Consider the following 6,544-nt stretch of genomic DNA (forward strand, 5'->3'; position numbering starts at 1 on the left):
TAACACCGACTTCTTTCATGGAAAGAAATTCCGTTGATATAGGTGGTGAGTCCAGTCCTCACCTATCTTGATATGGTGCTCTGACAGGGTTCGAATACATGTTCAATGATTAAAGGAAAAGAAGGTCTAAACTAAATCATTAGAGACAGCTACTGAAACGCTTGCTAGTATCACAGTTACCACCAGGCTAAACCCAGGTTATGGTGTGTTCAAAAACACATATATCAGCTGAAAACAATGTGTTTGTTTTTAGAATATCACTCAAAGCTACACAAGGACTATATGTGATAGCCGTCCCTAACTTAGTAGCGTAAGATTAGAAGGAAGACAGCTAGTCATCATCATCCGCCGCCAACTCTGGGCTACTATTTTACCAACGAATAGTGGAATTGAGCTTTACTTTATAATGACTCCACGACTGAAAGGACGAGCATGTTTGATGTGACGGAGATACGAACCCCCAACCCTCAGATTACGAGCCAAGCGCCCTAACCACCTGGTGAGTTCACAAACGAACCACGTTAAAGTGGTTAACAACAGTAGAAAAGAAACCTCACTACATACAGCAAATTGTTACTGTATGGAACTGATAAATATATTAACATCAACCATCTTCTTACATATTAAAACAGACATATATATATATACCAAGCAATAAAATAATACAAACATCAAACATACCACACGTATTCATCAGTACAAACATTAAAGTTACTAGAGGTATTCAACAGTACAAACATTAAAGTTACAAGAAGTATTCATCAATACAAACATTAAAGTTACTAGAGGTATTCATCAGTACAAACATTCAAGTTACTAGAGGTATTCATCAGTACAAACATTAAAGTTACTAGAGGTATTCATCAATACAAACATTAAAGTTGCTTCAGGTATTCATCAATACAAACATTAAAGTTACTAGAGGTATTCATCAGCACAAACATTCAAGTTACTAGATGTATTCATCAATACAAACATTAAAGTTACTAGAGGTATTCATCAGTACAAACATTCAAGTTACTAGAGGTATTCATCAGTACAAACATTAAAGTTACTAGAGGTATTCATCAATACAAACATTAAAGTTGCTTCAGGTATTCATCAATACAAACATTAAAGTTACTAGAGGTATTCATCAGCACAAACATTCAAGTTACTAGATGTATTCATCAATACAAACATTAAAGTTGCTAGAAGTATTCATCAGTACAAACATTAACGTTACCAGAGGTATTCATCAGTACAAACATTAAAGTTACTAGAAGTATTCATTAATACAAACATTAAAGTTACTAGAGGTATTCATCAGCACAAACATTCAAGTTACTAGATGTATTCATCAATACAAACATTAAAGTTGCTAGAGGTATTAATCAGTACAAACATTAAAGTTACTAGAGGTATTCATTAATACAAACATTAAAGTTGCTAGAGGTATTAATCAGTACAAACATTAAAGTTGCTAGAGGTATTCATCAATACAAACATTATGGTAACCAGAGGTATTCATCATTAAAGCAAAATATGATATAATTGTATTAAGAAAAATTTTTGTTAGAAATATAATTTACTAAAACTATGGCCCAGACATGACCCAACGGTTGGTCAGCTTGCCGGAGAGTGAATTTGTAGGTCCGGTGTTCCCTATCCGTTACCGGGAATATTAACCTCTCTCACCTCCTTGGAGCTTCGGGCGTGTTTTGAATGTAACGTTCAGAATCTATTCTTGGATGAAACTTCACGTAACTATTTATCAACAAATAAAACAAAGTTTGAAATATTCTACTGTGAATAATGAAGTTACCAAGAAATTGAAATATTATAAGAAGATAAAATCTCTTTATTGTCTTATTAACTTAAAACTGAAATTCAGAATATACAAAAAATAATGGACGCGTTTAGCTCATAACATACGAAATCAATCACAAAATTAAAACATTTGTTACATAAAATAAATCATTCTATGAATATTGGACTATCAACACCAACATGTTATAGAATAAACGTTTTACAAACCATTTGGATTGAAAACCCATCGATGACATAAATAAAACTGATAACCAGTAAACAAAGTGCTTACATGGTTGATGTATCTCACATACAACACTATAAAATGTAAATACACTCTACATAAAAATCGAGAGACCGATACACAAAAGAAAACACTGCATGAAAGTGTTTATAATTCTACCATAAAGAGCTGTCTGCGGCGTGTTTCAGAGTATATGATGTAAGCCATCAAGCGTATTCTCAGCCATGTTAGTAAGTTCGGGTGCACGTGTCTGTTCCATAATAATAATTATATGGATATTATATACAATAATCAGATATTAGTTAAAACATGGATAATGTAATATGTAACTCGCTTCACATTTGTAATAAACATTCACAGAAAGATAGAAATGTTACTGTGTGAGAGCATCAACAGATCTGTTAGAAACAGTCAACTGAATATATTCACCAAGAAAGATAATGTCTTATACAACATTACCAGATGGTTAGGGGCTCGCCCTTTCAGCCGTGCAGTCGTTATAGTGTGACGGTCAATCCCACTATTCATTTATAAAATAGTAGCCGAAGATTTGGCTGTGGGTGGTGATGACAAGTTGCCTTCCTTCTAGTCTTATACTGCTAAATTAGAGATGGCTAACGCAGATAGCTCTCGTGTAGCTTCGCGCGAAATTTAAAAACCAAACCAAGACTTACACAACGTATCAATTTACAGATATTAAACTAGAATGTTCAGCAGACTTGAAATGTCTAGACTGAAATAGAGTGAAGAAAAAGGCGGAAGTATGTGTTGAGGTTAAAGTAAGAATATAATCTTTTCCTCTGACAAAATAATCACGTTTTTCCTCACTGCATATGGTCCGGAATCCGGTCTAAGTCACACGCTAGCCCTTTCAGCCGTAGAAGAATTATAAGATTACAGTAAATTCCATTATTCATTGGTAACAGAGTAGCCCAAAAATTGTTGATGGGTGGTGATGACTAGCTTCCTTCCCTCTACTTTTATACTGTTAAATTAAAGACGGCTAGCGCTGATAGCCCTCGTGTAGTTTAGCGCGAAATATAAAAGAAACAAACAAACCGTCACTCCATACAGTTACTAACGATCGTGTACTGTGGTTATGGATACAACAGATATCAGTGTACTGTCCTTATGGATACAACAGATACCAGTGTACTGTCGTTATGGATACAACAGATATTAGTGTACTGTGGTTATGGATACAACAGATATTAGTGTACTGTCCTTATGGATACAACAGATATTAGTGTACTGTCGTTATGGATACAACAGATATTAGTGTACTGTCCTTATGGATACAACAGATATTAGTGTACTGTCCTTATGGATACAACAGATATTAGTGTACTGTCGTTATGGATACAACAGATATTAGTGTACTGTCCTTATGGATACAACAGATATCAGTGTACTGTCGTTATGGATACAACAGATATTAATGTACTGTCCTTAAGGATAAAACAGATATTAGTGTACTGTCCTTAAGGATAAAACAGATATTAGTGTACTGTCCTTATGGATACAACAGATATTAGTGTACTGTCCTTATGGATACAACAGATATAAGTGTACTGACCTTAAGGATAAAACAGATATTAGTGTACTGTCCTTATGGATACAACAGATATCAGTGTACTGTCCTTATGGATACAACAGATATTAATGTACTGTCGTTATGGATACAACAGATATTAATGTACTGTCCTTATGGATACAACAGATATTAGTGTACTGTCCTTAAGGATACAACAGATATTAGTGTACTGTCGTTATGGATACAACAGATATTAATGTACTGTCCTTAAGGATAAAACAGATATTAGTGTACTGTCCTTAAGGATAAAACAGATATTAGTGTACTGTCCTTAAGGATAAAACAGATATTAGTGTACTGTCGTTATGGATACAACAGATATTAGTGTACTGTCGTTATGGATACAACAGATATTAATGTACTGTCCTTAAGGATACAACAGATATCAGTGTACTGTCCTTATGGATACAACAGATATTAATGTACTGTCGTTATGGATACAACAGATATTAATGTACTGTCCTTAAGGATAAAACAGATATTAGTGTACTGTCGTTATGGATACAACAGATATTAGTGTACTGTCGTTATGGATACAACAGATATTAATGTACTGTCCTTAAGGATAAAACAGATATTAGTGTACTGTCCTTAAGGATAAAACAGATATTAGTGTACTGTCCTTATGGATACAACAGATATTAGTGTACTGTCGTTATGGATACAACAGATATTAATGTACTGTCGTTATGGATAAAACAGATATTAGTGTACTGTCCTTAAGGATAAAACAGATATTAGTGTACTGTCCTTATGGATACAACAGATATTAGTGTACTGTCGTTATGGATACAACAGATATTAATGTACTGTCGTTATGGGTACAACAGATATTAATGTACTGTCCTTAAGGATAAAACAGATATTAGTGTACTGTCGTTATGGGTACAACAGATATTAATGTACTGTCGTTATGGATACAACAGATATTAATGTACTGTCCTTAAGGATAAAACAGATATTAGTGTACTGTCGTTATGGGTACAACAGATACTAGTGTACTGACGTTATGGATACAACAGATATTAGTGTACTATCCTTATGGGTACAACAGATATTAGTGTACTGTCGTTATGGGTACAACAGATACTAGTGTACTGTCCTTATGGATACAACAGATATCAGTGTACTGTCCTTATGGATACAACAGATATCAGTGTACTCTCGTTATGGGTACAACAGATAGTAGTGTACTGTCGTTATGGATACAACATATACTAGTGTTATGTCGTTATGGGTACAACAGATATTAGTGCACTGTCCTTATGGAAAGAACAGATATTAGTGTACTGTCCTTATGGATACAACAGATACTAGTGTACTGTCGTTATGGGTACAACAGATACTAGTGTACTGTTCTTATGGGTACAACAGATATTAGTGTACTGTCGCTATGGATAAACAGATATTAGTGTACTGTCGTTATGGGTACAACAGATATTAGTGTACTGTCCTTATGGATACAACAGATATTAGTGTACTGTCGTTATGGGTACAACAGATACTAGTGTACTGTCGTTATGGGTACAACAGATACTAGTGTACTGTCGTTATGGGTACAACAGATATCAGTCATCGACACTTCGTAACAGATGGTGAAATAAACTTTTTTTTGTGCTTGAAATGTTTACTGTGACCCTTTGGTAATCGGTCGGTACCAGAAGAACGTATAAATAAACCCAACAAACTTGAAATCTGTGAAATGATTTGTGTCAGAATTCTTTCATAGGACTATCTGCTCATAATCGTTTGTATATTCTAAACAGAGGAAAACACGAAATTAATACCAACCAATAGCAGCTCTTGTTTGGTCGAATGACGAAATTAATTGTCCGTTTCGTTTTGTTTTTGTTTTTAACAAACACAAAATGTATTTGAAACTGGTTATTTTTCTGTAAACTTTTAAGTGATATTCAGATTTAGGGAACAAAAATCTCCATTAATTTATTACAAAATAGTAAAGATGTTCGAAACGTTATAAATATTTATCATTCTTTGTGTATCTCTTTAAAAACCAAAAATTTATATACATACGTACACTTCTGTTACAGTAAAACATATTCCATCAGAGATCAGTGTTCTCTTCTGTTATCATGAAAACATTAATATACTTTCAAAATCGCTAAAGCTACACAATGGGTTATTTATGCTGTGTCCACCAAAGGAATCGAAACGTATATTCTAGCGTTATAAGTCCGTAGACGTACCGCTGTGCCACATGGGGCACGCTGTAAATCATTATAACTTTACGTGAGAGAAAACTGAAACCGATAAATATTAATTTTTTATACTGAAACCTGACATTTGAAAAAAATAAACGTATACATAACATAATACACTGTAATGTTTCAAAGACTTTCCATCTTCTACCGAAGCAGTGGGTGCAGGTTAAATGAAAATGTTACAGTAGGCAGGCTTGACTCGAGGAATGTTAACAAAACACAACTTCTGTAACTAGATTTATCTGGACAGTTCGAAGCTTTGTAATCTGAAGGGACGGAAAACAAACAAAGTCAAATCCTCACCGAACTTATCCTCACGTGGTGACACGTGATATTTCTTACCATTTACTAAGAGGAAGTGATGATAACAAATCACTGTAGTTCTGGATCAAAACTTCACTTCTTTATCTAACTAAGTATGAATCAAACTTGTAGCTCTCATCTGATCCAATACGGATCACTTTGCAACTCTCACCTAGTCATCTGTGGATCATAACCAACCGTTCTTTATACTATCAGGTATGGATTAAAACAGCGGTTCTTTACGGGATTAGGTGTGCGTTAAGTGTAAATTCTTAGCTCGCCATTCGTGTGTAAAAATTCCGTTTTTATCTAATGATGAGTGTGTCTAGACTGAACTTCTCAACTGATCAGCTATGGATCAAAACTGATGATCTTAGCTGATCAGTTACGATT

At 34.3% G+C, this 6,544-nt stretch overlaps 1 protein-coding gene across 1 annotated transcript in view; it reads right to left on the reverse strand.

The window, feature by feature from the left end:
• The window catches only part of LOC143230408 (FGGY carbohydrate kinase domain-containing protein-like), a 297,176-nt gene that overhangs the window by 94,976 nt on the left and 195,656 nt on the right, over positions 1-6,544 (reverse strand). The window lies entirely within an intron of this gene.

This window comes from Tachypleus tridentatus, chromosome 1 (genome assembly GCF_004210375.1).
Source record: "Tachypleus tridentatus isolate NWPU-2018 chromosome 1, ASM421037v1, whole genome shotgun sequence".
Classification (NCBI taxonomy): Eukaryota; Metazoa; Arthropoda; class Merostomata; order Xiphosura; family Limulidae; genus Tachypleus; species Tachypleus tridentatus.